At 57.0% G+C, this 8,915-nt stretch overlaps 1 protein-coding gene across 2 annotated transcripts in view; it reads left to right on the forward strand.

Annotated features, from left to right (window-relative positions):
* The first annotated feature begins 2,158 nt into the window (after nt 1-2,158).
* The window catches only part of CHST1 (carbohydrate sulfotransferase 1), a 20,072-nt gene continuing 13,315 nt past the window's right edge, over nt 2,159-8,915 (forward strand). The window contains exon 1 of one of the 2 annotated variants that reach the window (XM_045291087.1): nt 2,159-2,275. The gene's annotated coding sequence lies outside the window, so the exon portion shown is untranslated. Of the gene's footprint in view, nt 2,276-4,047; nt 4,104-8,915 lie in introns of those variants that run through there. The other variant, XM_045291086.1, reaches the window with a different exon arrangement.

Here is an 8,915-nt window from a genome sequence, read left to right on the forward strand (position 1 = left end):
CCGCTCGGGGCCGGGGCCGCCAGTGGGTGCGGAGGGCGCCCGGGAAGCCCCGCACCAATTTGGGCAGCCAAATCCACCGTTCTTCTCTTCTCTGGAGAGGACTCTGGGAGCTAGCCCTCCTTCTGCTCAGGCTGACTCTACTTGCTTTCGCAGTTACCGTGTGTAGTAGCCGTAGTCAGGGCGCTAGGGGTTAAAAGGCCAAGTTACCGGAGGAAGTAAGACCGAAGGGTCACCCTAGGGTGGGCACAGCAGCCTAACTTCCGATAGCACAGCCACATCACCACCCCCACCTCCGCCCACAGGGCCTCCTTCCCCAGGCTTGGACACCTCATCTCTGGTGTTCTCAAACCCTGGGGTCCACCACTCCTGATGCTGGCCAGAGGGTGAGCTTAGACCACTGACAGAGGCAGAGCCCAGAGTCAACCCCGTCTTCTGGAGCGCTGGCAGGAGCAGGGGGCAGAGGGGCCAGGCTGTGGCCCCCGAGTTGGGAAGCTAGCTGCATTGACAAGCTAAGGGATCCAGTCCGTGTCAGGGCCAAGCAGGAGGCTCCAGGCAGCAGGTTCGCACTTTTGCTTGCTCTTGGGGCCCTGAGGCGGGCTGGGCTACCTCTGCAGAGACCTGACCTGTGCAGACAGTGCTCAGGCTCTGAGGCCCTCAGCAGCCAGGGGGCACTCTCGGGTGACACGGTGACCCTGCTCCCCTTTCCAAGTGCTGTCACCGGCATGACTCACCAGGGAGGTATCGAGCCCCCAACCATCTCTTTCCCCTCCCTCCCTCCCTCCTGGGTCCCCAGGGAGCCGCTGGGGGAGGGAGGGGCCGGTTTGCCCTGGGGCCTTAGACCCCCTTGGGGAGGTGGTGGTGGTGGTGATGGGAGGCCGGTGTTGCAAACTTTCCTGTCCCTGCCGCTGTCTCTAGTCCAGCCGGAGGAGGTCAGGCCAGGCTGGGGAGGGAGAGGGCTGTGGAAATGAGAGGCCATTTCCGCTCACCAGCCCCCAACCCTGCTGGGGCTCCAAGAGCCTGGTCACCCCCCTTTCCTGGCCCAGAAGCCAGCCTCTTCCTCTCAAAGCAGAAACACATTTCTCCCCGAAAGTCTACATTTCCCTCTGTTGAGTGGTTGGGTGCTTTGGACCAGAGGTTTCTACCTTGGCCTGAGCAGACAGGGACTTCCGCAGAGGGCGGCTTCCCCCTGCACTGGCCCTGTCCACCCCTGTTCCATGCGGGTCCCTTGACAGGAAGTGGGGGGCCTCACCCCCCACCCCCTCCTCTTCCCAACCCTAGGACCCAAGCTCTGGAGGAAGGGAGAGGGTGCTGGCTGCATAGGGAACAGCACATCTGCGCCCCGCAGGGGGCCCAGATGCCAGCCCGCCCTGGGATGTGGGGGTAGCAGGTGGGTCCCCTCCTGGCTTCCCCTTGCCCAGCCGCCCCTGGTCTTCCTCCTTTGCCCACCGTGGGTCTCTCTTTACTTTCCTAACTCCACTCCGCACTGGTTCAAGGAGGGAGCTTTTGATAGTCATAATCTGGTTCAGAGAAGGTCCCGAAACCCTGAGTCACTGTATGGTTTCCATGGAAACAGACTTGTTCAGAGGACTTGGTGTAGCAGGCAGTGGTGGGGGGAGAAGAGAAACGTAGTAAAATCCACAAGTGGGGTGGGAGTTGGAGCAAGTCCTGTGGTGGTGGTGGTGGTGGTGGTGGTGAGCAGATGAGGCACGGGTCTCCATGCAGGAGGGGCCGCCTCTTCCACCCACCTGGGTCCCCCTTTTGGGGGAGCCTCTCCACTGCTGCTTCTCCTTCGGGCCTTCTGTCTGGGAGCCAGGGCTTGTAGTTAGTTACCTGTCTGTGGCTCAGTTTTCTCCTCTGCAAAATGGGGAAAGTCAAGGCACCGACCTCAAAAGGCTGTGTCTGGTTCAGGGTCAAATGTGTTCTGTAGACAAAAGGGGCTTAGAACGCTGCTGTGACAAGCACTCAGCCCCAGGCATTAGTTATTCAGGGGACAGACAGGGGACTCCCCTGTCAGGCTTAACTGGTTCCTTCCTCTGGCATCTGGCCTGATGGGCTCCTGCTTCCCAGCAGCTCCAGTGCCTCCCCAGCTGGGAACCAATCAGCTGTTTTTCTCTGGTCTCAGAGCATGTTTACTTAGGTGGCTGAAAACTGGCCACTGTGGGAGGCAGCCTGGATCTTGTCTGGACTCCACCTGTCCTGGAAACGTAGGGAACAAATGCCCCAAGCCAGGCGGTTTCCTAACATGGACTGGTGTTTGGGGGGTCTCAGTCTCCTGGTGAGTGGGGCACAAGGGGAGGTGCGGGGAGGTCTAGGCAGAGGTTCTGGCTCAGAGGCCAGAGGGAAGGGTTTGGGGGCTGGACAGACCACCTGTTCTGACCCTGGAGAGCCTGGCTGGCCCATCTGGCTGGAGAAGCACCTTCTCTTTGATAATCAGCCAAAGAGGGATGGGGGACTTTCTAGGAAGGTAACAGGCCAGTCCTACCAGATGCCAGGACCTCCTGTCAGGACACAGAAGGAGGATTCAGGTGCTGTGTGTGTGTGTGTGTGTGTGTGTGTGTGAGAGAGAGAGAGAGAGAGAGAGAGAGAGAGAGCGCTTTGGTTTAGGGAGGGAGTTTCTTCCCAGCTCCAGAATTAATGACTAATAATCACACTTAACTGCACACCTACCATACAGTGTTCTAAGCTCTTTTCGTATACTAACACCTTTGACTGTCCCAACAACCCCACAGGCCGGTGCTGTGGCTACTGTCCCCATTTAGCTGGGGGAGGAAATGGAGGCAGGCACAGGTAGCTACAAGCCTGGACACCTAGCCAGAAGGGCCAGGGGACAGGCCACCTTGCTGGACTGCGACAGTGAAGCTGGTCCATCTGCTGGAGAAGGACCTCCTTTCTGGTGACCAGCCAGAGGGGGATCTAGAACGCTAAGAGACCATCCCCCTGTCAGATCGTCACCTCCACCATGAAGTGCCCCCAACACGAAGCCAATTAGCCGGGCTCCCAGACTGAGCCACCCACTGATAATGATACTGCCCCACTGGCTTACCCCAGCAGTGCCTGTCAGGGAGGCTCAGGGGGCCCGCCCAGCCTGCCCTCCGTGTCCCCCGTCCCTCTTCTGTAAGGTGGGCTCCAGCTCCCAGTGTCCTAGTTCTCCGTCATGGCCACCCTTCACGTCTGCCGCTGCTCATTCTGTTTGACAGATGGCAAAACTGAGATCCACCCATTTTTTTGCAGGCTCTTTGCAGGCCCTCGTCGCTCACCCCAGACCCAAGCACACTCTTAATTTCTTCCCTGGTTCTCCAAGTCACCCAGATGCCTACCAGTACAGCACTCCCCGCCCCTCCCACCACGCCCACTCCCTTCCCCACTTTCCACTTCTTGCTGAGCTCCTCTCTCCCCTGCCTGGCTCTCTGGACCACTTTGCTGCCCTCATTGGTGTTCACAACACCTTCCAGTTTAATATCCTTTGCAAATTTCATTAACGGGCTGTTTACTCCCTCTCTCAGGATCATTAATGAAGATGTTAGATAAGATCTGATCCAATACCCACAGGGTCTTGGCAGCCCTGCCTCCCCGGGAGCCCCTTTCTTCCCCAGCCCCCAGGCCTGCACCTCCACCTTGGCCCTGCCTGCCCTCTTCTGCTTTGGGGCCTGGTGACAAGTGCTTCGGGCCCAGTCTGTTTGAATTAATTTTGTAAGATTACTCAAGGCACTGTATCAAATGCTTTGCTAAAAATCAAGATATATTACCCTGCCTGCATTTCCTTCATCTACCAGTCTTGTAATTCTATCAAGAAAGCTATCAAGTTTGTCAGGCATGATTTGTTCTTTATAAATCCCCACGGTGCCGAGTGGGGCACCGGGTTCTTGCGTTTTCTAAATGTTTAGAGATTCCCTCTCTGTGTTTGCTCTTTGATTAGCGCTGGAAGGTTGTGGGCTGGGAATTGTCCGGACGCCAGCTCCTCCTTCTCTGGGGTGGGGGAAATGGCACAGCCCATCTCTGCCCGTCTCTGCGTTCCTCTGGGGTGGAGGGAGTCCCGAGCCTTGGCTGCTGGTCACCCAGTTGCTCCGGGTGCTTGTGGAGTCTGTGTCCGGGGTCCCTCAGAGGTGAGCAGGGCAGTGAGTTGGGGGTTTGCGGGGGGGAGGGGAGGGCTTGGTTTTCTCCCTCCTGGATTCTGTAGGGCAGATGAGGATACCAGACAGACACACAAACAAACAAGTCTGATGCCGGCATTCCAGAGGTAACTGAAGATCGTTCTGGAATGATTATTAGTTACGATGTTCTCAGGCTTTATGTTCAAGAGTTCACTGAAGTCCCTCACCTGTTCTGGGCGGTGTGGGTAACCCCCTTCCCCTGGGTGCCTGGGTTTTACCCTCTGCTAGGATCCTGGTGGTGCGGCGGCTGCTGAGAGCGAGGCAATTCACCAAAAGGGCAGCAGTTTGAACCCACTGGTCCCTCTGGGAGAAGGATGCGTCTATCTGCTTTTGTAAAATTAGACTGAAAACCACTGCCGTGGAGGTGAGGCTGACTCACAGTGGCCCTATAGGAGAGGGGAGGACTGGCCCCACGAGTCTCTGGGACTGTGACTATTTACAGGACAGTAGAAAGCCTCATCTTTCTCCTATGGAGTGACTGGTGGTCTTGAACTGATGGCATTGCAGTTAGCAGCTCAGTGCGTAACGACGATGCCATCAGGGCTCTTTCTGCCCTGGAAATCCCACGAGGCAGTTCTACTCTGCCCTGCAGGACCACCGCAGTTAGGATCGAGCGGAAGGCAACAGGTTTTGATACTGCCCTGGGGGCAGTGGTGGGTCAGTGGGAGACCTGGAGTCACTCTGGCAGCCTCTGCCCAGCTGCCAGCCGAGGCTCCCTTGTTGCTGTGATAGGGAACAGGTTTCCACAGAGTTCCCACAGGAGGAAACTTCTAGACTAGAAAGAAAGGACTGGGTGAGCTCCTTAAAAAAAGAAGCCAATGACCATCCATTGTGCATGGGGCAGCCATGAGGGGGTCGACTCCAGGGTGCCTGTGACAATTTCCAGGTTGAGGAGAGCTGAACAAGGTGGTTTGCAGCAGGTCAGAGTGGGGAAGGAAGGGAAAGACACCCCTCCTCCCCAACACACACACACACACACACACACACACGAGGGGCTTCACCAAATTCATGGACAAATGGAGTGAAAAGATAATGGATTTTTTCCCCCATGAACTTTGAAGCCCCCCCTGTATATACTTATCTTAAACTACCAAGACCCCGGCCCCCCAAGCCGGGTTTCAGCCTGCTCCTATAGCACAGGCTGGCTGTGTGAGCAAACCAGCTCAGCCCTCTGAGCCCTGGCCCCTCACCTGAGCAGTGGACACCTTTGTCATCCTTACCTGCTAGGCTCAGGGGAGGCTCCAATGAGATGCAGGGCAGGGCTGTGACAGGGTGTCAGGCACTCAGGGGCAGCTGCCACTGTCCACCTAATGGTGGAGGTCCCTGTGGATGGAGGGCAGGTAGAGACACCCACCTGATGTCTAATGCTGCTGTCCCGGGAAACAGAGCCTTACAGGAACCAGCTGTGGGCTTGTGGTAACCCCAGGCTTAGGGCCCCGCCTTGAGCCCGAGCCCCCGTGCCCTATTCTGAATGCTCCCAGGCCAGCTGGTGTGAGGACATTGGTGTTCTGCGTGAGGGATGGCCCTTCCTAGGCTCCTTGGCCACCAACTCCCCTCAACCCTCCCTTTACTTCTCTAGCCTGGACCTGGAACCTGTGGTTTGTCAGCCGCAGCCCCCTTGGGCCTGCCCATATCCACAACCTCTTCCGAGCTCCCCAATAATCCTGGATGTTGTCCAGCTGGGGACAGAGCCCCCTGCGCAGGAGGGGTGTGCCACAGCCCTACCAAGCTGCCAGGAAGGTTGCAGGCATCCTGGAAAAGGTGGAGAGAAGGGGGTGGGGGGTGGGGACTGAGGTTGGGGACAGCTGCCTGGCAGAGGTGTGCTGTGGACTGGGCCTTGGGTTTGGGCTGGGCAGAGAAGACAGCCCCTTGGACCCGGGGACTGTTTTGGAGGGGTAAATGCCCTGAGGAGATGGGTGTGGTGGGACCCAGGGTCTGAGCATCCAGGTAAAGCCCTCGGGCCTCCCTTGCTGATCTCCTAGTGCTAGCTGCCTGGGCCTCCTTTTCCCAGGTGACAGCGCCCTCCACCCCCTGCGGCCCAGCCCCATCTCCCCAGAACATTGGTCTCCCTCCCTGCTCCGCCCATCACCCGGGCCCAGCCCAGCCCACAGCTGCCTTTGCTCATTGGCCCAGGCCCTGGAGGTCACTTTCAGGCCCCCCTCAAGCTTCTTCCGGGTGGGGCGGGGGCTTCTCCCTTGGGGGCCTCCCCCTCCCCATGCCCCTCCCCTCCAGCCTCCAGATGCTATGAGATGCTCTAGCTCTTGGGTTCAGCCAGGGGACTTCAACTTTGGGGTTAGGACCAGGGCTTGGGGCTCCTGGGAGCTGAGTTTGAATCTTGGCTCTGCCATGGGCCAGTGGTGCACACCTTGCCTGGGAAAGGTGGTGATGATGCCCAGCATGTGGTCAGCACCTCTGGGTGAGAGCTGGGTGCCACACTGGTGGTCAGCTCCCAGTCACCTTTTGTAACTTGTCCCCTACTCCCCCCTGCCCTCAGCGCTATAACCCAACCGTTCAGGGGAGTCTGGTCCCCTCCACACCCCTGCCAGTCTCACCCATGATCCTCAGCGGCAGGTGACCCGAGACTGGAGACACAGGGATCCAGGGACAGACACCCCTCCCCCAGCCCCTCATTGTCCTGTCAGCAGCTACCAGCACTCAGCTCCTGTGGATGTTTTTTTCTCATCCTTGAGGCCGGATCCAGGGGGGTGGGGCCTCAGTAGTATTCCAACTCTGGCTGTGGTGGCTGGAGGCCTGGGAAGGTGGGGGGGTGGGGGGGGCAGGAAACAGGGCCTCTCAGGAGAGTCCCGCCTACCACAGGCCAGGCTGAGACACAGAACAGCAACTGACTCCTCCCTCCTCCTGGAGGAGCTGACCACACTGTGGCCTTGGGCCCTGGCTAGGCGGCCAGTCAATCTTCCCGTTGCTGGGAAAACTTTCCTCTTGGGCCTGGCGGGGCCGACTGAGCCACAGCCAACCCGCAAGGCGTCGGCCTCCCCCCAGCCAGGTCTCTGCAGCCCCAACCGTGAGGGCCACCAGTCCCACAGGCTGGGAGGGGTGTGTGTGTGTGTGTGTGTAACCATTAACATTTCAGGATGGAGGGCAGCACTGCCTGCTGGGCAGAATCAAGGCATAGAACCAGGTAAACTGGCCCTGTGTGTTTCTGAGGAGCTGAAAGCCTCATTTTTCGTCCGACGAGCGGCTGGTGGTTTCGAACTGCTGCTGACCTGGGGGGCCCGCCCCCAGGGTCCCGTCGCTTTTGAGTAGCCACTAAAATCACACTTCCTCTCTCTGCCTCACAACCCAGAGCTTCTGCGGTCGTGGTCCCCGTCCCTCGGTAAGGACAACGGAGGCCTCAGAGCTGGAGGACCCTGCATGCAGGAGGAGGCCTCCCTGAGCGGCGTCACTCGTGGGGCAGAGAGGGTCGGGGCGGTTCCCAAATGCCGCCCTCTAACACTCTCTCTTGTGCCGGGGTCCGGCAGGAATCTGTTTTTCATACTAATATCCCCCAACAAAAGCATTTATTTCATTTTGGCAAACCCAGTTCAACATACAGGGCTCAAACCCTGCTCGTGTACTTTTTGGCCTAACTCCTGAGCCCTGGCCCGAGCTGGCCCGATGCCCCGATTACAGCGCCACTTCAGATCACGTGAGCACGCACCATGTGCCCGCAGGTGTTTTGGCTGCTTTGGCGATCTCGGGTGTTCCTAGCTCTGATATTGCAGTGATCAGTCATTATGACCCTGTGCCAATAACCTGGAGAGCTAAACCTCAAGGAAGGGAAGAACACACACACACACACACACACACACACACACACACACACACACGAAACCCCACCTCACTGTCCTCCAGTTGATGCCGACTCATAGCGACCCCGCAGGACAGGCTAGCACTGCCTGTGGGTTTCACTCTGCTTTAAAAAATCATTTTATTAGGGGCTCGTACAACTCTTGTCACAATCCAAACATCCATCCACAATCCAATCATCCTCTTGTCCCACTATCAAGCACATCTGTACATTTGCTGCCATCATTCTCAAAACATGTGCTTTCTACTTCAGCTCTTCATTTTCCCCTCCCTCCCCAGCCCCCTTCCCTTACAAACCCTCGATAATTTATAAATTATTACTTTGTCATGTCTTACACTGTCCAGCGTCTCCCTTCACCCACTTTTCTGTTGTCCGTCCCCCAGGGAGGGGGTTATATGTAGATCCCCCTTTCTACCCCACCTTCCCCTTACCTTCCTGGTATCACTACTCTCATTATTGGTCCTGAGGGGTTTATCTGTCCTGGATTCCCTCTGTTTCCAATTCTTATCTGTACTAGTGTACATCCTCTGGTCTAGCCAGATTTGTAAGGTAGAATTGGAATCATGATAGTGGTGGGCAGAGAGCATTAAAGAACTAGAGGAAAGTTGTATGTTTCATCATTGCTATACTGTACCCTGACTGGCTCGTCTTCATCTTCTCCCTACGACCCTTTGTAAAGGGATGTCCAGTTGCCTACAGATGGGCTTTGGGTCTCCACTCTGCAACCTCCCTCATCCACAATGATATTTTTTTGTTCTTTGATGCCTGATACCTGATCCCATCAACACCTCATGATCACATAGGCTGGTGTGCTTCTTCCATGTGGGCTTTGTTGCTTCTCAGCTAGATGGCCGCTTGTTTATCTTTAAGACGCCAGACACTATCTTTTGATAGCCGAGCACCATCATCTTTCTTCACCACATTTGCTTATGCACCCGGTTTGTCTTCAGCGATCC

This window comes from Echinops telfairi, unplaced genomic scaffold, assembly GCF_000313985.2.
Source record: "Echinops telfairi isolate 266 unplaced genomic scaffold, ASM31398v2 ScPeMD7_60;HRSCAF=208, whole genome shotgun sequence".
NCBI classification, from domain to species: domain Eukaryota; kingdom Metazoa; phylum Chordata; class Mammalia; order Afrosoricida; family Tenrecidae; genus Echinops; species Echinops telfairi.